The sequence below is a fragment of the Podarcis pityusensis genome, assembly GCF_964106645.2.
Source record: "Podarcis pityusensis genome assembly, chromosome: 4".
NCBI classification, from domain to species: Eukaryota; Metazoa; Chordata; class Lepidosauria; order Squamata; family Lacertidae; genus Podarcis; species Podarcis pityusensis.
In genome coordinates this window covers 62,092,566-62,116,951 of record NC_138027.1, presented here as the reverse complement: position 1 = coordinate 62,116,951, position 24,386 = coordinate 62,092,566, and the positions used below count along the sequence as shown (strand labels likewise).

General features: G+C 41.4%; 1 long non-coding RNA gene across 1 annotated transcript in view; it reads right to left on the bottom strand.

The window, feature by feature from the left end:
* Positions 1-5,277: 5,277 nt before the first annotated feature.
* The window catches only part of LOC308476305, a 42,344-nt gene continuing 23,235 nt past the window's right edge, over positions 5,278-24,386 (bottom strand). Inside the window, exon 4 of the long non-coding RNA XR_013985841.1 lies at positions 5,278-5,448. This is a non-coding gene — a long non-coding RNA (uncharacterized lncRNA). The remainder of the gene's footprint in view (positions 5,449-24,386) is intronic.

Below are 24,386 nucleotides of genomic sequence, written 5' to 3'. Positions count from 1 at the left end.
CACTAATAGCTTCTAAATGAACAGCTTGAGACCAGTTTCCTTCCCTCATATATGCCCACTCAGTCTCTTCAGCCTGCAAAACTGGCACTGTTACAGGCACCACATGAAGCATTTTTCAGCACTCGTAAGAAATCCATCTTTTGGTATGGCAACGCCTACACTTTGGGACTCCCTGCCTATTGAAATTAAGGAGGCACCTTTGCTGTATTGTTTTTGGTGCCTGCTTAAAACATTTTTCTTTAGGGAAGCCTATCAGGTCATGTAGAATGTTACATGCGTTTATCTCTTCTTAGCTATTGTTGATTTTAACCTTCTTCTGAATGTTTTTGAATTGATAAATATGGTTTATCAATAATAGTAATGTTTTCTTTTATATATATATATATTTTAAAAAATCACTTACAGGTTTTCTTACAATCAAGTGGAACATGAATTTTGTTAAACAAATAAGTGTCCTCCCACCAAGAATAAATTCCAGTATACCATGGTTTGGGGATTCATGGTACCCCTCTAAATCTGGTGTGGTGTGCTATGCAATTAGATACCTAACTTTGGATTACAGAGATATTTCAAAGTATTGAACATTTCTTACATGAACAAAATTATAAAGAGTGTCCATGGGCTATACAATCCCATGTCAATTTGTATGTATAACCTTGTTCTTTTTTGCTACACATTGTTTTGCATTAATAGCTTTGCTTTGAAACTCTGTGGAAATACTCTTCTCTGTTAAATTGCCTAGGTTTCAAAAGTAATTTCTACAGGATCCTTCTTTCCTACTTCGAATAACCCACTTTCTAGCTAGAGAAGAGTGAACGCTCTTTAAAATTGCTCGTTAATAATTATACATTTTTCAATACAAGCAAGTCCTTTTTGATGTGAGAGAGTTCCTTGCTCAAGGTGAAGCCTTGAGTAAAATGTGATCTGCTCTTTGTTTAATGGGCTAAATTAGTTAATTAACATCTTAATGAATGTCAGACGAAACAACAATTTTATTTTTAGCCTTGAGCCCATAGTTGCTTCAGTATGTCAGTTACAATGTCATACTGGCTGTGTGTGAATCTACATCACTCCTTAGGATAGGAAAGGAAAATGCTACTAATTTCTGAAGTGAAGTGTAATGACAAATGCCTTCCTTGCTGCCTAGTTTTGATAGAGGGACAGGTTATGGTTGTGTAGGGTTGTGCATGATGCCTAGCAATTGTACAGTATTTACATACCTGAGGACTGGCAAGTAGCCAATGTAATGTCCATTTTTAGAGGGGGATCCTGGAAATTACAGGCCAGTTAGTTTAATGTCCTACATTAAATTGTTCAGGGTTGTTAAAATAAAATGAGATTACAAAGAGCTCCAAAAGGACTTCTTCACACTGAGTGAATGGGCAATAAAATGGCAAATGCAATTCAATGCAAACAAGTGAAATGTGATGCATGTTGAAGCAAAAAATAATCATTTCACGTACACGCTTGTAGGGTCAGAACTGAAGGTGACAGGCCAGGAGTGAGACCTTGGGATCATAATAGATAGCTCCATGCTAGAGATCATTAGGAAATGAATTGAAAATAGGTACTTCCGGGTTAGCGCCATCGGCGAATGGCGGAGTTCCTCCGACCGGAGGAACTGGCTCCGTGGAAACTGGGTCTTCCCGCCGTGGCGAAGGTGGGGGCCCGCTAGAAATCCCAGGCGGAGGAAGCCTGGGAACGTGGGGTTCGGCAGGGCACCAGGAGCGCCTCCCCTACTCACGGGGAACCCCATTTCGGGGGTCCGGAGTGAAGTGGGGTGAGCGGCGCGGTGCTGCGAACTGATTGCTACTTTCACGGAGTGAAGCCGCATAGCCATTGCCAGAGAGCGCTGACCTTTTCCTGTGGACAGTTCGATTTAAAACAAGTACCTGTGAGTAGAAACGGAAAATTGGATCAAGAAATATCCTAATTTGGCACCGAAGCGGGAAGGTTCAAAACAGGAAGTCCGCCTTCCGCTTTTTGTATATAGACTGAAGCAAAAACCTTGTAAGCTAAAGCCTGGAAAGTCGTTTATAAAAGTCTAAATTTCCTTCATTTATAACCACTAAAACCCCCTTGGAAGCAGGAGAAAAGGGGGGGGGCTTTGTTTAAGCCTGCAGGAGGGAGAGGGAGTAAAGAAAGACAAGTTTCCACCGTCTCAAATCTGGGAACGGGGTGTCAGAGACAGAAATTGTTGGAGATGTTCATTGACTGTGAATGGAACACTTTGACAGATAGCTAAAAAAGAGAAATAAACTGATTCCATTGTTGCCTTTTGCATTCTAAAGAAACAAAATATCTGAAAAATGAAAGTAATTTTCCTTTGTTGGACTTGCCTTAAAAAGATGGATACAAATAGAAATTGTCTCCTCTAGAGGGAGCTTGTTAAATTGTTGCTGCAGTCTACTTGAGGACTAGACAGCTGTGAGATTAAGATCGTGGGACCAGTCCCTTTGACCTTGGACAAAATGTGCTGAGAGGAAGTTTTGGTGCTTGCTTTATGCAAGACAAGTGCTTTGTTGGAACAGATGCATGAGAAGATGGATTTGATGAATGAGAAAACGGATTTGATGACTGTTGTGGTCAATAACTGTGGACAAACAGGGAATACTGATACAGAAACCATTCAGGGACCAACTCAGGAACCTGTATTGATTGGGCAAGTGCAAGTGCAGAAGATAATGGAGGAGGTTGCGGTTGCACCTCAAATAATACAAATGGAGAGATCCGAGGCCCTGCAGGAGCATAAGCCGCTGTTTTTGAAGATTGAAGTTGGAGTGGGCCAGGGGGAGTCTGGAGCTGAGGAGGTTCTTAACTTCGGAGGGACTTTGAAATATGCTCTTAAATATTCTTTGGATTACATTGATGACTGTGGGGAGTGGGACTGTGGGGAATGGGCTGGTTTGATGAAGGGAGATGGAGATAACTTTGGGCTGGAACCTCCCAGAGACCTACTCCTCAATGAGAAAGGAAAGAAATTAAGAAAGAGACTAACAAAAGACAAGGAAAAGTGCTATAAACAAGAAGAAGAAGATCTGCAGAAGGAACATGGAAGAGACTTAAGAGCTTCGGACATAAGATTGCCAGGTTGATGGACTGGACGGAATGGACAGTAAGGACTGACATAACCTGAGACCAGGAAGAAGAGACGTTGGATGAAGATTGGAAGAAAGTTCTTAAAAATTTATTTTGAGAATTAGTGTAAAATTAATGAGTATTAGGAAAAATGTTGGAATGAAACTATTTGGCTTTAATAGAAATGATATAAGGAGTTATGTATAAATAAGTATTAAGTTTTAAGTTTTAAGGTATTTTATGGTAAGATAAGGTTAAAATAAATTAAGGTAAATTGAATGACAGAATATAGTGAAAGATGGAAAGGATTTGCTGAGTTAATTAATAGGTTAAATTATTAAGATAAATTATTTAATAAAAATTGAGAAAGATGGAAAGAATTTGCTGAAATAACTAATTAAACTAGAATACAAAAAGGGAGGTGTGAGGAGGTCAATGAAACAAGCAAATGGAAGTTAAAGATATGCAATATGGGATTTGCATGTGTTTTTTTCTTTTTGTTGTATTGTTGTATTGGTTTTTATGTTTTGTTTTTTATTTTCCTTCTTTTTTATGTATTGTAGTGTTGTTTTCTATTTTTTCTTTTTTTCTGTAATCCTGAAACTTTTAATAAATATTATTTTATTAGGAAATGAATTGAAAATAAAACTGCCAGTATCATAATGCCATTATCCAAATCTATGGTGCAACCATATTTGGAATACTGCGTACAGTTCTGGTCTCCTCACCTCAAAAAGGATGTTGTAGAGTTGGAAAAGTTCAAGAAAGGGCCACATAATGATAAAGAGGATGGAGCAACTCCCTTATGAATAATTGGTTGCAGGGCTGTCTTAAGCATATGTGGCACCAGGGTGCAAAGATCTTCCCGGTTCTGCCCCCCCCCCCCCCGGTTGCCCAGTCCCAGGTGCGCAGGAGGGCGGAGCCGGCCAGCTGCCTCAGTGTCTCACTGGCTTGGTCACCCCCGAACTCATGGCGCAGAGCAGCAGAAGAGACCACCACATTGCTCTGACCGACGGGCAGGCTCTTCCCTGGACTCAGCTCTCAGGCCCCGGACTCTTGGCCTGGCGCCCCTGAGAGCCCGGAGCCCGGGTGCCCCGCACCCCTAGCACATATGGGTAAGACGGCCCTGCTTGGTTGCATTGTTTTGGAACTTTGGTTTTGGTTTTTTGGGGGTTTTGCATTTTTCCCCATCACTATTTCCTCAATTGTTTTCAAAACTGATTGTGCATGCTACATTAGCTTTCAATGTGCTGGGGAGTGCAGCAGTTGCTTGGAAGTGAAACGATCGTGTCTGCCGAAATGTCATTTGGTGACTCAAACCCATATTTAGATTGGGGATCCTGCTCATCATGCAGACAGGCCCTTCATGCGTACAGCCGAACTCACAGCTGCTTCGTTCACATGTTCTAATAAATGTGGGTGGGAAGCACCTGCCACCACAATGTGGTTCCACCTACACACATTCATAGAAGCCCTGATAACATTAGAAAAGCGCTACATCTGAAAGATGCCACAGCACAAAGCTGCAATTATGTCTCTTCAAAAAAAAAAAAATAATAATAGAATTGAGGCGAGTGCTTTGCTTAAAGCTGTCGTTTCCCATTCTCTACACTGAACACAGTGAAACTTTCTTCCAAGTAAACATGAATAGGATTGCACGGTTGGCTTTCTGTTTGCTGCAATTTATTTATTTATTTATTTATTTATTTATTTATTTATTTAAAACAGCCTTTTTGCAGGCATTCACAACACTCTAAAAGGCATTTGGTACTGCTTTTTTTTTTAAAGGAATAGAATGGAACAGAAGGATATGCAATAATCAATTTTAAAAGTGTCCATTTCACTGCCCAGTGCCTGATTGGCCAGGGCTGCTGCTCAGTTGTAGAGCATCTGCTTTTCATCCACAATGTCCCAGGTTCAATCCCTGGTTTCTCAAAGTAGGGCTTCTGCCTGAAACCCTGGAGAGCTGCTGCCATTCGGTTCAGACAGTACTGAGCTAGATTCATCTGGCTTGGTATAAGGCAGCTTCCTGTGTTCCTAATTCATCTTACAGTGAAATTCTAGTGATATCACTGGCAAAATCAAGTCACAAACAACAGATGATGGCATGTTAATTCAATTTTCTTTCAGTTTTTATTCCAAATAAGATCAAACTTCCCCATGATATTCTTGTGGAGAAGCCGATAAAATGTGGGCTAGGTGAGGTAACGGATAGGTGGATTTGTAGCTGGTTCACTGACCAAACCCAGAGAGGACTCATCAATGGTTCCTCATCATCCTGGAGAAAGGTGACAAGTGGGGTGCCACAAGGTTCTGTCCTGGGCCCATTGTTGTTCTTGGACAAAGAAATTGAGGAGGTGCTCATTAAATCTGCAAAAGACACCAAAATGGAAGGGGTAGCTAATGCTGCAGAAGACAGAATCTGGATTCAATGTGACCTTAATAAATCATAAAAATAGGTCCAAACTAACAAAAAGAATTCCAATAGGAGGCAGATGTATGGTTCTACCCTTAGGCAGGAAGAACCAGCTGCACAAATATAAGATGGGGAACACATAGCTTTCCTGCAGTACATGTGAAAAGGATCAAGGGGTCTAAGCAGACCACAACCTGGCAGTGGTAAGTCCACTGAATTCAGTGGAGCTTACTTCTGAGTAGACTTAGATAGGATTGAACTGTTAGTATACAATATACTAAGCCAATATTCGAAGCCAGATCAACCTAATCCAATCTTATCCATACAACAAGTGGCTAATATCATTGCCTTTTCTTGCTATAAATGTTTGTCCCAATCTCTTGAAAGGGCCTGTCCATAGAGATTGATTTCTGCATGTAGATCATCTCAATGGATTATTGGGGGTATAAAAATCCTCTGTAATCAGGACCACAAGGCTTGCATGTGGCACTCCTGCTTTGTACCTGCATAACTGATCTAGCACTCTTAACAGTGTCCATTATTGGAGGAGGAGTCCAATTACCCCTTCTCTGGCACTCAGCCACAATGGATGTACTGACGATGTTTTCGGCAAAGGAGGGCAGCTCCACAAGTTCATGATTAGCATGGAATAAACTACAAACTGAAAATTAGGGCATCAAGATCAATGTTTGTGAAAAAGTGTATAGCAAACTAGTTTGCAGTAGAAAGCTAGTCCTACTATTAAGCAGAAGGTAATGGTCACCTAAAACAGCAGATTTGGGGCTCCAATAAAGAGAAACAATTGTTGTGATCAAATATTGTCATTTTTTGATATTTTACCCCTGACAGAGAGTATCATGGGAGTTTTCTCCCTCAGGCAACAAAATGTATTGGCCCATCTTTGAACAACAACTTTCCTTGCTTGGAAAAAAAGAGAGAAAACCCCATAACGTTTTACCTTAACATTTTACTGAAGAAGATTATCTGTTGTCTCCCTGAGTTTTGTGTGTTAAACAATCAGAAGAGATGGAGTGCAATTCTGAAGGTTAAGCATGACTAAGGTGCATTATGAGTCACAAGGTTGAAGGAAGAGAGAACAATGCAGTCATTTGAAAAGGCACTGCCTGGAGTGAGTGGATATTGTATAAATATAGAATAAACTGATTGCTACTCTAATTGAGAGCTTAGATGCAATTGTCTGCTTTTACTTCATAGCGGGCACTCAGCAAAAGCCACCCATTGCTCTAGGTTTGCCAGTGTCCTGCAGCTAATCGACTGACCTTGTTGCAATATCTTGTACCCTCAGCTGCTTGTGGATGCTAAATAAATTATAGAACCCCTTTGACAACAATAAGCACAACATGAATCCATAACCAGTTTTCATCACTGCAGCTACAGGTGGCTTAGGGTGTGCAGTTACCATGCCAAATGAGTGGACCAACTGTGCTACCATTTTACCCCCACAAAAATTTATTAAAACTTTGTCATAATGCAGTAAAGTAAAAGAAACTAATCCAAACAAAAGGAAAAAGAGAAAGGAAAAAGAGAATGCAGAGTCCTCTCTCAAATGGTAACTTAACCCTTGTCTCATACAGAGATGGACCCTCCCAGATCTTCACTGTCTCTCACTCAGGGTCCTTCATCAACCATCCATCACTTTCATGTTAAGATAATCCTTGGACCCCAATAACAGCCCAGAGCCAAGGACACAACAGAAAACGAAAGAAAGGGGAATGTGAAGAAATAATATAAAGAGAAGGAAACAATAGAAGGGGAAAAGAAAAAGAAGGCAGAAAGGGACTTCAAATTTTCTGTCAGTTACATAAAAGAAATTATTCAAAATATTCGCTCCAAGATGACATACAGCTGTTCTATTTTCTGTTGAAATTCTGTTTAATGCAGGTTTTTAAAATATTCTTATACCACCAGCATTGTCCAGCTAATTGTCTGCTAGGCCCAGGAGTTTGAAAGATTAAAGTGGATGAAAGGGTTCCATCACCTTAGTGCAGGTGTAGAGAATATTTTAGTCTGGTAGGCCAAATCCTTATCTGTCCCCACTCTCACAGGCCAGTTTTGACAGGTGGATGGGACACCCCAGCTGTCAGTCACATGAAATCATTATGACAGTTGATTGACAGGTGGGTTATCTTGCCCACCTGTCAAAGTCCCTTGCACAGTTGTTCATAAGGGTCTGTCAGCCAGCTGGTTGTCAGGTCCTTGGGAACTGCAGCGTTAGGAGCTTGACAAGCCCTGTGCTCAGTGCTTCCCGATGCAGGGCTGAAAAGCTGCTTTCTGCAAGGTTCGACTGCATAGTCAAGGTCCCCACTGGGAATTCAGTCATGCAATTGATCCAGCAAACTTGCAGTCACTGCCCATCAGCTGGTGGGTGGCGTCTTCAACCCTGCTTTCTGCAGGGATCCATGTCATGATCATGATCCTCAAGATCCAACCTCATCTCTACTTGCCACACACCTGACATCACATACAGTGACAGGCATGGGGCACATGGTTAGGGTATGGGGGAACAACCTCACAGGCCAAATTGGGACCTGCGCTGGGCCTCATTTGGCCCATGGGCTGAAGGTGCCTCACTCCTGCCCTAGTTCAACAAATCCACCTTAAACAAAACTAGGTTTTTTGAGGTTGGACAGTGAAGGGGAAATGCATAAGGAATGAATGAACTGGGATGAACTGATGGCTAATGGAAAGACATCATCAAATGCACTGCTAAGTAACTGTCCTGTCGGTGCAAGGATATATGCAGCAGGACATCCTCCACACCCTCTCCTAAATTTATTCTGGAGGCTCCCCTAACCCTCTGGAGCAGTTCTGGGGTGGGCTTGTGTGCATGGGGAAGAGGAAAGCAGGGGAAATCCCATTGCACATGTAAATCCTAGTGCTGGTGGATCAGGTATTTGGCAGCGGATTGAAGCCCCCGTAAGCAAATGGAAGGATGAATGTGGAACAAATGTTCATTGTTGTATAACGTCCACCCAAACAAATCACAATAAAGACCAGATGTAATCTAACCACCACATAGGCTTTGTGCAAGTAATTCAGGATGACTGCCAAATAAGGGGAGAGACTCCGTCAGGCAAGGCCTCCTTCCATCTGCCTTGTCTCACCCACTGGCCCTAGGAGTCCTCACAAGGGAACTGGTCCTGGAGGAAGAACTGTAGGGGAGAGACTCCGTCAGGCAAGGCCTCCTTCCACCTGCCTTGCTCCAACCTCTAGTCTCTGCTTCTCAATTTGTATTGTATTATTTTTTGTACTGTGGCTTGCCGTTGTTTTATTGATTATAGTTTAGAAACTGTTGAGTGGATTTCTGTTTAACTTTTATATGTTATTATTATTATTTAATACTATTCTAAGGGTTATTGAATGTTACGTTGTTTATGTAGGTTGCCTCTTTTAAAGATGTTTTATTATCACATTTTTGTATTGCATTAGATTGTTATAAGATGTACATTTTTTGGTTTTTTAGCTTGTAAACCGGCTTGAGTATCGTAAGTATAAGATAGAAAGATGGTATACAAATTAAAAATGATGATGATGATAAACAGGTTGCCTGGAGGAGCCCTGGGAGTATGCCTTGGTGTGCACGTGGGAACTGATCATACTGCAGTAAACAATCGCTTGTTCAAATTTCACATGGCATTATTGGGGTTTTAGAAAGTATGGGTTCTTTCCATTAAGCAGCTTCTGTTTGAAATGGGAACATCTTGTTTTCCTCCCATATGCAAGGTATAGAACAATGCTTCTACAGTTACTTCCTTTGCAAACTATAATTGGAGCATTGAAATTGGCATTGTACAGCAAAGGTCAGCCTGTACCTCAGGAATCTAAAGACTGGTTAAAAAAAGAGGGGGGGGCATTGAAAAAGAGCGAGAGAAATGAAGTGTGTGTGTGTGTGTGTGTGTGTTTCTGTTGTGCTGCATCTGGTTTCTGTCAGAATGAATCTTGTTCATCTTGGTTTCAAGGTTTCCATTCTGTGTGCTTTTAAACCAAGGTCAAGCAGTAGGCAGCACAGAGACCTTGAAGGTGTCATTGACAAGGAATATATAAGCTTTATAGCTACAGCACTAATTATTTAACATTTATAGAAAGGATATAGGGGAGCCCAGAGATACTTTTTCCTCCTATACCTGAAACCTCTGAGCACAAGCATTTAAACAGACCAATGGCATGAGTACCTGTATACGTGCAAGAGTACATACGGAAGTACATGTTTCTCTGCTTCTGTTTTTTTATATATATATAAGATATTTATTGAAATTTTCAAAATATTACAAAATAAAAATAGAAAAAAGAAAAATACAAAATAAAAATAGTTAAAAACAACTCAATCTTTCCATTACTTATTTTTCATTAGCTTGTTTCCCGGACCTCCTCACGCCTCCCTTTTTTGTATTCCAGTTCAGTTTGTTGGTTCAGCAAATCCTTCCCCTCTTTGTTTATCCTAGTCTTTAATCTTAAAATATTGTAACGTTAAATTTTTACCTGTTAGTAATCCATTTTTCATATTCCCTTATAGTATTACAGCTAGAAACCACCTACTTTCTATCCAACATCATTCTAACATTCATTAATTTTACAATATTTCTGTAAATAGTCTTTAAATTTCTTCCAATCCTCTTCCACCGACTCTTCTCCCTGGTCTCGGATTCTGCCAGTCATTTCCGCCAGTTCCATATAGTCCATCACCTTCATCTGCCATTCTTCCAGAGTGGGTAGACATGTTTCTCTGCTTCTGAATACATGTGCATCTGAGATACAGCAGCTGTATATAGAATAAAATATATGGAAGATGTGTGAATGCTTAACCCACTCCCACATCCCACATATTTATCAACCTCAAATAAATTTTTGCTATTTCCTGGTCAAAAACAAGCAAAACAAAACAGAATGATTTATGTTTTGTAAGACTCAAAATATGTCTTCAAAAATGGCATTGTTCCAAACCGTCTGAAAGTTTAGCATGGTGTACCTCAAACCCACAATGGGATCCCCAAGCCATTGCCAATTTGTTTTCTGGAGTCAGATGGTTTGGACCAATCAACAACTTAGACAATTCAAGAAACAGCAACATGTTAAAATGCATACTAGTTCAGTTTGGGGGGGGGGGTTAGTGTCTATACACCTATTCATAGCAAAAGAATCTGTAGGCTTCTGTCACCATAATAATCTTTTACCAACAGAGCTGGGAACATACATTCACTTTCCCCCCACAGCAGTTTGAGGCTAGTTAAAGGAAAATTCCATCCACACTCATCTGTCCAATGAAATACCTCCATATATGGTCAACCAAGTCTTGTAGACTCAGTCTCCTGCTCTCTTCTAAAAGGCTGTAATGCAAATAGCAAAATCCCATGCACTCATTTTCCCTTTAAAAAAAACCAACCACACAAATCAGTGTGATACAAATCAGGTAATGAGCTCCTCAAAATAATGTTTTTCAGAGAGTAGGTGGTGAGCTTGCTTCCTTGACTGAATCTAATTGTTAGCTGGCACACCTATTTATACCGTCTTGTTCAGCGAACGAAGATAAATATTTGTTTCCCAGCATCTTCACAACATTTCTGTTGAATTCTGCTGCTTTGGCTAGGGCTTATTTTAAGCACTGGAAGCTGCCTTACATCATTGCAGACTGTTTAAATGGCAGCAGCTTTGCAGCGGCTAAGGCAAAGGTTTTTCACATTACCTGCTACCTGATCCTTTGGGCCGGCAGTACTAGGGGTTGAAACTGCAAACAAAGCATTACAGGGTTATGGCCAGTCCCGGATTTATGTCTCGCCAGCCCTTCCGCTCCCCGGGCAGTCTCCTCTCTCCCAAAATTGCAAACCCAAGACTTCATGCAAGGGCAGGGCAACTCCGGCCTCTAAGTCTAGGGGGCCTTACCAGCCTGCCCTCTCCCCAGTGCCGCAGTCTCCCCTCTCACAAAATTGTAAATCCAAGACTTCATGCAACGGCAGGGCAACTCAGGCCCAGCAACTATGAGACTCAGGGCTAGCCAGTGGGGCCCAATTTGAAGCAGTGGGGCGCAACTTGAATTTTTTTTTTCTTGTAGGGCTCCAGTTCACAGCCAAAGTCTGCAAAATCTTATAGATATAAATAAAACCCATCTAGATTGCCCTGGTCCGGGGGCCCCTTAGGAGCGGCCCATGGGGCCCAATTTGGCCCAGTTGCTCCAATTGCCTTAAGGTCAGCCCTGATGAGACTGTGCAGGGTTAGGACTGACAAGCCCTGCACCTTCTAGGTCCCTGGTGTCACCATTCAGAGTACAAACTCAATGACTTGTTATGGAAATAAAGGAGGGACACTTATTGGAAATCAGTTTTGTCACCTCTTCCCCCCCCCCAAACCCCGAGACAATTAGCCCAGCCACCTTTTATTCACAGTCTACACTACACTACAGCATGGCCATAAACTTGTATGTTTAACTGCTGAAATATACACTCAATATGTAGCAATGGAGATTTATGTCACTGTGTTTTATGAATGGGCTCTGTATTTTGTGAATTACAGTGGTACCTCAGGTTAAGTACTTAATTCGTTCTGGAAGTCCGTACTTAACCTGAAACTGTTCTTAACCTGAAGCACCACTTTAGCTAATGGGGCCTCCTGCTGCTGCCGTGCCACCGGAGCCCGATTTCTGTTCTTATCCTAAAGCAAAGTTCTTAACCTGAAGCACTATTTCTGGGTTAGCGGAGTATGTAACCTGAAGCGTATGTAACCTGAGGTACCACTGTACCTAAAAGCCACCAATAGGGAGCTCTAGAATCTGACAGCTAACCAATTGGGTACTACCAAACAGCAACCCCTATTGCTGAAACAGGTAACCAGCAGGGAATGCTTCAGCTCAGCCTTTGCACTGTTAAACAACGCCTGCTGTGCAGATAATGAAGAAAGCTTGCAAATTGTATCCCTTCTGGCATCTTGGCCAACTCTATTAAGCACAGAATAGCAGCAAATAAAATCTGCTCATACGTCAGCAACTGATAAGACTTGTCAACCAGTTCTTCCAAAGTCTTCCTAAATTATAAAGCTCCAAAATACAGGCCAAAAGAGAGCAGGTCTGGGAAGAGCGAGGCATACAATGGGCAACACCAGTGCAAAGGCCCTGCTCCGTGTAACTCCTGCCCTGTCATTTGATAAGAGTGGCCACTTGCCCTTCTTCTTGACATGGGATGCTCTCTATTAGAGTCTCTATTTACAGTAATCCTTCTAGTTGATTAATTGGTTCAGCAGCTTCCATGCACATGACGTGTGATGCAGCTACAGGAGAGCTATGAGATTAAGGTGAGGGTCAGATGCCTTGTCAATTCCAGCACGTATATAAGAGGACGACACGGCCTGCCCGCCTGCCCTTCTCCTAAAGAAGAGAAGCCTAGCATGAAAGATCTGAAAGGGTCACAAAGGGTAAACCACCCAAAAAGTATGCTGAGGTGTTTGCTAAAACAGTCATAGCAGATACAACTGTTGTTAGTAACTCAGAGAAGGATTGGGAACCTTCAAGCTTCCAAGAGGTCCAAAGTATAACCTCAGAGGATGCTGAGCCATGGTTAGATGCCATGAAGGCTAAACCTGATTCCTTACAGAGGAACAAGACATGGGAATTAGTTCCAGGCCTGCCCAGGCCACAAAAGGTTTACAAAGTTCAGTTATTGCAAAAGTTTTTCAGTGTTAATTTTATGCATTTTTAAAAATCACCGTGGTATTTAACAATAATATCTTATGTCCTTTAGAGGAGAAATTGTGAATTGTAGAATTTTAAATACCCGTCATCATCCTTGTCTTCACTCAATTTTGTTTATAACACTTTTCCATTTCTTCTAGTTGTGAGGGTGGGGGGTGGGGAGTGGAGTAGCCTAGGGTCTTTCTTCATCTAAATCCGGCCCTGGCTATGGCTCTCCAGATGTTGCAGAACAGACAGCCCCTGGCTACTGCTTTCCCAGCATAGGCACTGCACCTGACTTACAGCACTGTAGAAAGAGGATCAAGTGCCCCCATGTGCTACATCAGGGTAGCCAATGTGGGACCTCACAGATGTTGTTGGACTCTCAAGTCCCATCAGCCTCAGACACGATAGCCAATGGTAAGGGATAATGGAAGTACAGCTATATCTGGAGGGCTACAGATTCCCCAGTCATGCCATAAAGCAGGCACGTCCAACAGGTAGATCGTGATCTACTGGTAGATCACTGGACATCTGTGGTAGATCACTAGTAGAACATTGGCTCCCCCCAAAGAAGCTCAACAACTTTGGCTCACCTAAAAAAAAGCTGCATTGACCTGAACCCCAAAAAAGGGGGTAGATCACTGCCAGTTTTTAACTCTGTGTGTAGATCGCAGTCTCTTGGGAGCTGGCCACCCCTGCTTTCTATTTCTTTTGCTATTATATGATAGGATAAATACCCATTCCCGCAGCCAGCTATTATGCTGAGCTGGGATGTAAAGGTATTTAAAAAGCAACACTTTTAGATAGTAGGAATTGTTCATATCACTTTATTGTGGACTCTGCAATGCTCATGTATGCAAGTGCTCACATGACATCATCTTCATTCCACCGGTAAAGGTAAAGGTAAAGGGACCCCTGACCATTAGGTCCAGTCGTGGCCAACTCTGGGGCTGCGGCGCTCATCTTGCTTTATTGGCCGAGGGAGCCGGCATACAGCTTCCGGGTCATGTGGCCAGCATGACTAAGCAGCTTCTGGCGAACCAGAGCAGCGCACGGAAACACTGTTTACCTTCCCGCCGGAGCGGTACCTATTTATCTACTTGCACTTTGACGTGCTTTCGAACTGCTAGGTTGGCAGGAGCAGGGACCGAGCAATGGGAGCTCACCCCGTTGCAGGGATTTGAACTGCCGACCTTCTGATCGGCAAGTCCTAGGCTCTGTGGTTTAACCCACAGCGCCACCCACGTCCTCATTCCACCAGTACCACACATTTAATCCAGATTTAGTGTTTCCATGCATGTTTCTTGGTAATTGTGCATTCAGATTAAATGGAAAATACGCTTGCATCCTTGAGCAGCACTAAATAATAATAGTAATAGTAATAGTAATAGTAATAATAATAATAATAATAATAATAATAATAATAATATTTGTTCTATAGAAGTGCTTGTGTTGTCATAGCTGCATGCATGATAGGGTGTAAAACAGTAAGAACAGCCTGGGACATTTTTAATTGATTTTTAAAAAAATGTAAAACACTTCTATACGGCTCTTCATTAAAAATTACAAAGTGCTTCTCTAGCAAACAAATATATATGCTATAAAATTAGCTGGATCGGACCATTGTTTTGTTTCCTTCTTGCTATGGTATCTAGTAGCTCTCCCATAATCTTAAAGATGCTTTTACTGTCTTGGAATGTACTAAGTAACAGTTTTCTCATGTTCTGTGTAGTCAGATGAATGTGAGGTCAATGTGCCCCTTTGACAAAATAGTAATGCACTTGAAGACAACTGTTTTTACTTGGTTTTTTTCAGGAATGTGTGGTGTGTGTTTTTTAAGGAATGTCTATTTTCCCCCTTCTGCCTGTCTTAATGTGGAAATGCTTTCTTTGGAGTATTTCCTTAAAATGCTTTTTCTGTCTTCTGTGTGGCAACACAAATACATTCCTTACTTTGTTCGTTTCAATATTATTCCATGGTAGTGAGGATTCAAGGTTTTTCCATTGAATGAGTGAATGAGAGAAAAGCATTTCTATTTCTTGTAAAGAGTGTTCCTACTGTTATGGCCTCTTAGGGATCAGAGAGATATTTGATTCAATTCGCATTTTAAAGCTGAATTTATCTGATTTGGATTTTTCCAAAACAATATGAGAATAGAAACATATCCATCCTTTGAAAGTCGCACATCTGCAAATCTTGCAATGCAGTTCTCCAGCCAAATAATATGTACAAAAATGCATTTACGGAGATAAAGTGTGCATAAAAATACACATAATTATGAATTATATTATCGGGGAAATTGCTTTGCAAGAATGTATACCAAATTGCATACCAAAATGTGCACATTAGAAGAATTTTGCACTAAAATTTTGATTAAAAAAAAGACTTTATGAAAATTTAATAATAAAAAAGCAAAAATGATATGGAGATTTGGAGAACTAAACTGAAGATAGGGAAAATGAGAGTATCTTCTATCTCCTTTATAACTATTCTCCTTCTCCTATTCCTCTTTGGCTAGATCTGCGCTACCCAAACACCCCTGGGTCAAGTTCTCTCTCATCTCCTCTGCAGAATGTATACCAAAGTTGACTCTGTGACATCACACCATCATGTTAACTCCCTCCTTGTATAAAAGGCAATCAGCTCCAGAGACTTCCGGGTTGGCGCCATCGCCGAATGGCGGGCTCCCTCCGAGCTCCGGAGGGAGTCCGCTCGGCAGGGGCTGGGTCCTACCGCACCGGCGATGCGGGGACCCTTAAAAACCACGGCCACGAGGGTCGTGGACATGGAGACTCGGCTGGCACCGCTAGCGCCCTCCCGACTCGTGAAGGAGCCTTTTTAAAGGCTAAGGATCGGGTGCCGGGGAGAAGCGTGGTGCTTTGAGTCCTCTGCTATCCCTGCCGAGCGCAGCCGCATGCCATCCGGCGGAGAGCGCTGACTCCTTCTATTGAAAATTCGGACTTTTAGACAACAACCCGTGAGTAATTTGGAAACTGGGTTTAAAAGGAGGAAAAAAAGAATTTCTTTTTGAATTGGATACGAGCGGGGGGGGATCCAAAAAGGAAGTCAGTCCCCCCCCCTATTGTAAACCTTTCAAGACAAGGACGGGGCAACCATGGTCCAAAAAGATTTGTATTGCTGATAAAAACTAAGAATTTCACGATGGGGAATTATAAGAACTGTGCTGGAGGATGAACTGAGGGAGAAGAAACGTAACCCCCCCCCCCTGGGAACCGGGGTGATTGAAGAGAGAGCCTGGTGAAAAGAGTCGGAGATTTTGACAGCTGTCAAAGTAGCTGTCAAAGTCGGAAAGCAGAGAGGATTTTATTATGAGAACTTTGCTGGCTAAATTTGTTACAATTTGCTACAACTTGTTAAAACTTGGATACAAAATGGCGAAAACATGGATAACAACCGGACTTTTGGACTAGAGAAGACAAAGTTATAACAATCCCCCTAGAGGAGTTTCGGGACATTACAAAGATGGTCGTAAGTGAAAAAAACACCATTGGAATTTTACAGGACTGGTTATCTTCTGGGAAAGCTGCGAAACGGAAACAATATTTTGTCTACAGGGTGTTCAGCTAAAGGAGACAATAGAATTTTCTATTGAAGAAAGGAAGGGACTGAACGCAAGTTTTTGTTCCTGAATAATAATAATCCCTGCAGACTTACTAAGCTTCTGAATTAGAACGTTTCAGCAGCGGAACAAGAGGAAACTGGACTACAATTTGGAAAGAACAATGGGGGGAGTTTTATTACAGATCTGAAGTTAAGTGTTCTAAAAATGATTATGAAAGGGAAAAAAAGAAAAGAAAAGAAAAAACCAGCAAGGAGCTGGGGGAAATAGGTGATTTATGGATTGTAAGAATCCCAGGCGGATAATATGGTTTGGTGGTCAGGGGGAAATTAAACCGGGGACAGGGGGGGAGAACTAAAATCCAAAGGCTTGTTAACTTCTTTTTTTTGAACTAGCTTTGTCTTATCTATTATACTCTTTATTTCTTATTTCTGATACTTTTATTATGTGGGGAGTTTTTATTGTTAAAAAAAAGGGAAATTGTGGAATGAAAATGGGGTGGGCCCTGGGAAAGAAATTTTTTGTGTTTTATTATGGGTATTGATGTGGAGTCCAGAAATTTTAAACTCGAATAATGGTTTAAACAAATTAAGTTTTTAATTAGAACTGAGAGCTTGTGGAGCCAACAATATGAAAAAGGAATATGGTAGGGGTGGGGGAAGGGGGGAGTCCCAGAAAGCGGATATATGAAAATAAGGCTATGAACGTATGTAAATTCTTGCTTTCTGTATTTTCTTTTTTTTTTTTTTTGAAAATTTTAATAAATATTATTTAAAAAAAAAAAATAAAAGGCAATCAGCTCCAAAGAGTGAGAGAAGCAAAATTCATAACTTGATCAAGTCTTACCAAGTCTTATATGTTATGGGGGAGAGAGGGAAAGGTCTGCACATAGATACCATTTCCAGTGGAAATCCTGATGCACACCTGAAATTTCTCCAGGCACTGCACATACTTTTTCATCCTCCGTGTAGGGAGGTGGTTGAGCTACTGGGTGACAAGGGAGTGAAAGGTGTGCTAAAGGAGGATGAGGAGATTGCAGAAAAGCCAACTTGTGTTTGTTTTAATAGAAGATGTAGGACAGGTACAAGTTATGAATCATAGAACTGTGGAGTTGGAAGGGACCCCTGAGGGACATCTAGTTCAACCCCCTACAACACAGGAATCTCTGCTAAAACATCCATGACAAATGGCCATCCAACCTCTGCTTTAAAACCTATGGAAGTTCTAGACCTTATAGACAAATTGAGATGAGACAAATCACTGAGTCTGATAGTATTCATCTGAGGTTTCTTAAATGTAAAATTGCTGATCGTCTAACAGAAATATGTAATACAGGTATGTCCCTAAGTTTGGCATCTACACCAGAGGGCTCAATATAGTGGACAATAGTGGACAATATAACACCAATTTTAAAAAAGGGATGGGGGAGAATTCAGGCATTTACAGTTGGCTTAACAATTGTTCCAGGTAAACTGGAGGAAAGCACTTTTAAAGATAAAACAGGACAGGTCTTGCAGACAAATAATCACCATAGCTTTTGTAAAGGTAAGTCTTGGCTCAATAACCAATTGGAGCCTAAAGAACAGGAAGCAGAAAGTAGGAATAAATGGGCAGTTCTTTCAGTGGAAGAATGTAAACATTGGGGTCCGCCACTGAATGGGATGCCTACATGTCTGCTACTGTGGCCATGTGGTTAGGAAACTGTGCTTTCTGGTGTCTGCAGTGTGGGTTTCAGCTCTCAGAACTGCTCTCTTTTGCCCCAGTGGGACTGTTTTCCTCTCATGCATGCAAAAGCTGATGGGAGCATATGTCTCTTTGTGAGGGGTGTTCTGCCTGCCACACCATACTCTACCACTTAGCAAAACGGAAGGGTCTTGAAACCTTGTTCCAGAAGATCTGTGCAGGCCCTCTCCCCAGGGAGCTGTGTTAATAATAATAATAATAATAATAATAATAATAATAATAATATATTACTTATGCCCCACCCATCTGGCTGGGTTTCCCCAGCCACTCAGGGAGGCTTCCAACAGGAGATTAAAAATACAGTCATTAAAAAAACCTTCCCTAAACAGGGTTGCCTTCAGATGTCTTCTAAACACCAGATAGTTTTTTCCCCCCTTTGACATCTGATGGGAGGGCGTTCCACAGGGCAGGAGCCACTACCGAAAAGGACCTCTGCCTGGTTCCCTGTAACCTCACTTCTCACAGGGAGGGAACCGCCAGAAGGCCCTCGGTGCTGGACCTCAGTGTCCAGGCCAAACGTTTGGGGTGGAGACGCTCCTTGAGGTATACTGGGCCGAGGCCATTTAGGGCTTTAAAGGTCAACACCAACACTTTGAATTGTGCTCGGAAACATACTGGGAGCCAATGTAGGTCTTTCAAGACCAGTGTTATGTGGTCTCTGCAGCTGCTCCGAGTCACTAGTCTAAGTGCTGCATTCTGGATTAACTGTACTTTCCGGGTCACCTTCAAGTTAGCCCTACGTAGAGTGCATTGCAGTAGTCCAAGCGGGAGATGACTAGAGCATGCACCACTCTGGCAAGACAGTCCACGGGCAGATAGGGTCTCAGCCTGCGTACCAGATGGAGCTGGTAGACAGCTGCCCTGGACCTTCATGGACAGGTGACCTGCGCCTCCATGGACAGCTATAAGTCCAAAATGACTCCCAGGCTGCGCACCTGCTCATTCAGTGGTACAGTTGTCCCATTCAGGACCAGGAAGTCCCCCACACCCACCTGGCCCCTGGGCCCCCCAAAATAGTACTTCTGTCTTGTCGGGATTCAACCTCAATCTGTTAGCCACCATCCATCCTCCAGCCGCCTCCAGACACTCACACAGGACCTTCATCGCCTTCACTGGTTCTGATTTGAAAGAGAGGTAGAGCTGGGTATCATCTGCATACTGATGAACACCCAGCCCAAACCCCCTGATGATCTCTTCCAGCGGCTTCATATAGATGTTAAAAAGCATGGGGGAGACAACGGAACCCTGAGGCATCCCACAAGTGAGGGCTCAGGGATCTAAACACTCATCCCCCACCTCCACTTTCTGGACATGGCCCAGGAGGAAGGAGCGGAACCACTGTATAACAGTGCCCCCAGCTCCCAGCTCCTCTAGATGGTCCAGAAGGATGTTATGGTTGATGGTGTCAAAGGCCGCTGAGAGATCCAGCAGAACTAGGAAACAGCTTTCACCTTTGTCCCTAGCCCGCCAGAGATCATCGACCAGCGCAACCAAGGTAGTTTCAGTCCCATGATGAGGCCTGAATCCTGACTGGAAGGGATCCAAATGGTCCGCATCCTCCAGGCGTGCTTGGAGTTGTTCAGCAACCACCCGCTCAATCACCTTGCCCAAGAACGGAAGTGTTGTGCTATTTGTTGTCTTTGACCTACACTTTGTGTGCCGTGCTCATAAACAGTGCTTGTGAGGAGCACAAGTGGATCAGGTGCCCTGCCATCAGGGATGCCTCGAAACTGGCAGTCGAAAGATAATTGCTGGCTGCATCACTGCCGCTGATGGAGTGGGTGTTCTCTGCTGTTGCCTTCTATCTTGTGTAAGTGTTAATGTGTTGGAGCCTGTCTCCATCATTGCGAGTTCATTATCTACCTCCACGTGTGGGATGCTGTGGGCATGCCTATCATTTAGAACCCATTTTTGTATTTTCAACTTAAGTGTTTTCCTTTCCCCTCCCAAGCTGAACATGCATAAATACAGGAGCCAGTCAATTTACCTCTGATCCCAGGGTAATGTGCATATAGAAGTGCTCTGTTCATCTGTGCTCCCTAAAGTCTTCAGCTGTGTAGGGCTCCTACTTGCTTACTTGGCTTATTTCACAATATTACAGCTTTTCTACTTTGCAATTTTTTTGTTGGGTTTTTTAAGAACCCAGAACTTTTTCTCTACCACGACCATATCATCATTTCTTGGCAGTGAAATGTGTCCACTTGGCTCTCTGTAGATGCAAATATATATTGTCAAAAAGTGCTTCCCTTATTATTGTTCCATAGATTAATGTGTCTCTGGGACACTGGCATGTGAATTATTGCATGCATTACCCCAAAATAGAAGCAAAACTGCTCTTAAAATGTCCTTTATGGAGTTTAATGCAAACAATGAAAATAAATAACTTCTGCTCTTTGCCAAAATCTCATTGTTCTAGACTTTTTAAAAGCACAAATCCTCATTAATGAAGCACTTAACATTACACTCCTGACAGTAGGGTAGAAAAACAATTCCTCACTTCTCCAAAGGATAAGAAGAAACATGGCAGTGAATTCTGGAGGAAAGAGATTTGTTCTCTTTTAAGATGACTTTATAGGTTTGATTGTTTTCCAACAAATGAACAGGGAATTATGTCAGGATGTGGGAAACTTGGGGAAGAATTTTGTAAGGAGAGTGAGTTTTGGTAGAAATAAAGCATTGGATACATTTGCATTGTATATATTAAATAAACACACTAAAGAAACAGATCTTTAATGTGAGATCATAGTTTGGTTGAAGAATCATAATCAGAGAGTAGCTACATGATCAGTCTGCTTTTTTTTAGACAGGAATTATATTAATTCCAAAAGATCTTTACCTGAATTCTGAATGATACTGATTTTAGGTAATACTGATTACTATTTTTGTTCATCACTTGTTAAGTTGAGCCATCAGACCCAACTCCAGGTGTTTGTATTAGTGTACAAGGCCTTAAATGACTTGGGATCCAAGTACCTTAAAGAGTGTCTTCACCAGTATCAACCATCTTCAGGCCCTATGTTCAGCAGACAAAGCATGCTGGTGCTTCCACCATTGGCTCTGCCCAATTTGCATTGATCCATGACAGGACTTTTTGGAGGTGGTTCCCCATTTATGGAATGCCTTCTTTGATGAAGTGCATCTGTCTCCCTCATTAATAACTTTCAGGAGGAATTTCTGTTTACGCGTACATTTCATTGCTGAAAGATACTGTTGCTGGCAAGCTTGAGGCCATTGGCTGTGCAAGAATGTGATTGTTTTACATGTTTTTAGATTTTTTAAAAATTAAATGTTTGAAATATGTTCTTATTTTATTTGCATTTGCATTGTTTGGCACCCTGGTCTCCTTTATGAGCAACGATGGGATATAATTTTTAAAACAAAACAAAACCATACACTGAGAAATGAGAGGGAAACCATGCAATTAAAGCAAAGCCAAGTCCCTTCAATAATGTTGTTTGTTTGTTTGTTTAAATTTGTATGCCACTTTCTCCTTAAATATACTCAAAGTAGTTCATAACAGAGCAACAAAAATGCAAATCAATACATCATTACAATAATTGATTAATAGATTGTCACAAAATGTTTTGAAACCATTTAGTATTTGATCAAATACTAAATCATTCCAAAACATATTGCAACAATCCAACAGTTAACCCAATTTGATTATAGGAACATTATAGCAGACATCATATTTAAAGTTAGAACAACCTGTGTTCCTTTCCTAATTCCCACCCCCTCAAAGTAATATATAAAGGAAAGCAGGAAATCAATAGCATCTCCAGTTGCTTATTTTTCCTGCCATCCAATGATCTGGTCAATGGCTACAAAGCCAGTGAGATAACTGAGAAGCAAAGAACATAGAAAGCTTCCTTCTAGCAGATTATTTGCCCATCCGGCCCAGTATTGCCTATTCTGTCTAGGAATGCAGGAGTCACCATTCATACATTAGGTGAAAGGATGTCACATTGTACAGAAGTCGTTCTATCTAGTCACATTTCTTGTCATCTTTGTGTGTTTTTTTAATGATATTTATTGAAAATTTTAGAATTACAAAAGAAAACAAAAAAGAAAAAGAGAGAGAAAAAAACACAGAAAAAACAAATCACAATCAAACAATACAAATTAATAGAAATCAAAATCAAAAAATAGCACAACACGATCAAAAGATAAAAATATACCACAAACATTTAAAAACAAATCCAACATTCTTAAATCCTTAACTACCTTCTTTCTTTGACCTCCTCCTCCTCCCTTTTTTTTGTATCCTAGTTGTTAATTGTTGCAGCAAATCCTTTCCATATTTCATAATATTCTGTCATGACATTACCTTAATCTATTTTAATCTTATCTTACTGTAAAAAACCTTAAAGCTTAAAACTTAGATCTTATTTTTACCAATTTCTCATAACCATAATATTCTTACATAATTCTTTAAACATTTTTGCTAAAGCCAAATAATTTCGTTCCAACATTTTTCTAACATTCATCAATTTTATAAAACAGTCCTAATAAAAAAATAAAAAACAATCCAATCTTCATCCAGCGTCTCTTCCTCCTGGTCCCGGGTTTTGTCAGTCCTTTGTATCCCATCAATCTAGCGCATTAACCTGGTAATCTTATGTCCAAGGCCCTTAAGTCCCTTCCATGTCCCTTCCGCGGCTCTTCTTCATATTTATAGCTGTATTTTCCTTTGTCTCCTGCTCCTTTCACTCGTGGGAACTCCAGCTTGACAATGTTTTTGACCCTTCTCGACAAATCAGCCCCTTTTCCATAGTCCACACTAAACTCCATGTGGTATTTAAGAACATGTTTCAAAGTCCCTCCAAAATTAAGAGCCCCCACAACCCCAAACATCTCACGGCCCATTGCCAGACTTGAAAAGTCCAAACATCCCTGCATAGGGGGGTCTATCCAACCCCCCATTTCCAAACCAAACCAAACTTTATCTTTCCAAATCTGGCCATTTCCAAGTTCATTTGTCAAATCCAAGAACTCATGTTCCTGCTGGGCCACAGCTCCCTCCATCTCTGGCGCCCAAGATTCAGCAACATCCTCTTCCCTCATCTGTTCTGTCAGGGCACACTCCTGATTTGATTCCTGGGTGGGCTCTATATAATTTCCCACTGCCTGTCCAAAATTTCTGATCGCATCAGTCATCAAGTCCGTCTTCTCATGTAGCTGTTCCAGTAGGGCACTTGTTTTACAGAAAGCACACAGCAGAGCTTCTGAATACATTGTCCTGCGATGTCAGAAGTCTATTCCCACGATCGTAATCTGTAGCAGCTGCAAGCTCCCCGATTCAGAATTGGTTACAGTTTCACAGGCTCCCTCTAGGGGAAGAACTTCTATTTGTTCTTTTCTTTTAAAGACAGATCTAACAACAAAGTTTCCTTTTTCAGATATTTTGTCAATATTTGTTCCTTTAAAGTGCGAAAGGGAACAATGGAATCACTATGTTTCTCTTCTTTTAGCTATCTGTCAAAAACGTTTGTCTCTGGTCAATGAGCTTCAAAAAACGTCAGTCCTGACACCCCGCTCCAGGATCAAGACGGTGGAAAGTTACTTTGCTTTACACTCACTTCTGCAGGTTTAAACAATCCAGAAGAGAGAGAAAAATCCCCCCTCTTCTCCTGCTTCCGAAGGGGGTTCAACAATTTTAAATGATGAAATTTAATCCTTTACAAGCGATTTTCTGAACTCTAGTTTGCCATGTCTTTGCTTTAATCTATCTACAAAGAAACGGAAGGCTGACTTCCTGTTTAGACCTTCCCATTTCAGTGCCAAATTGAAATAAACTTTTAAGTCCAATTTTCCTTTCTACTCGCAAATCCTTATTTAGAGTCCAATTGTCCGAAATTTAAGTACTCACGGGTGATTGTTTTAAAAGCCAA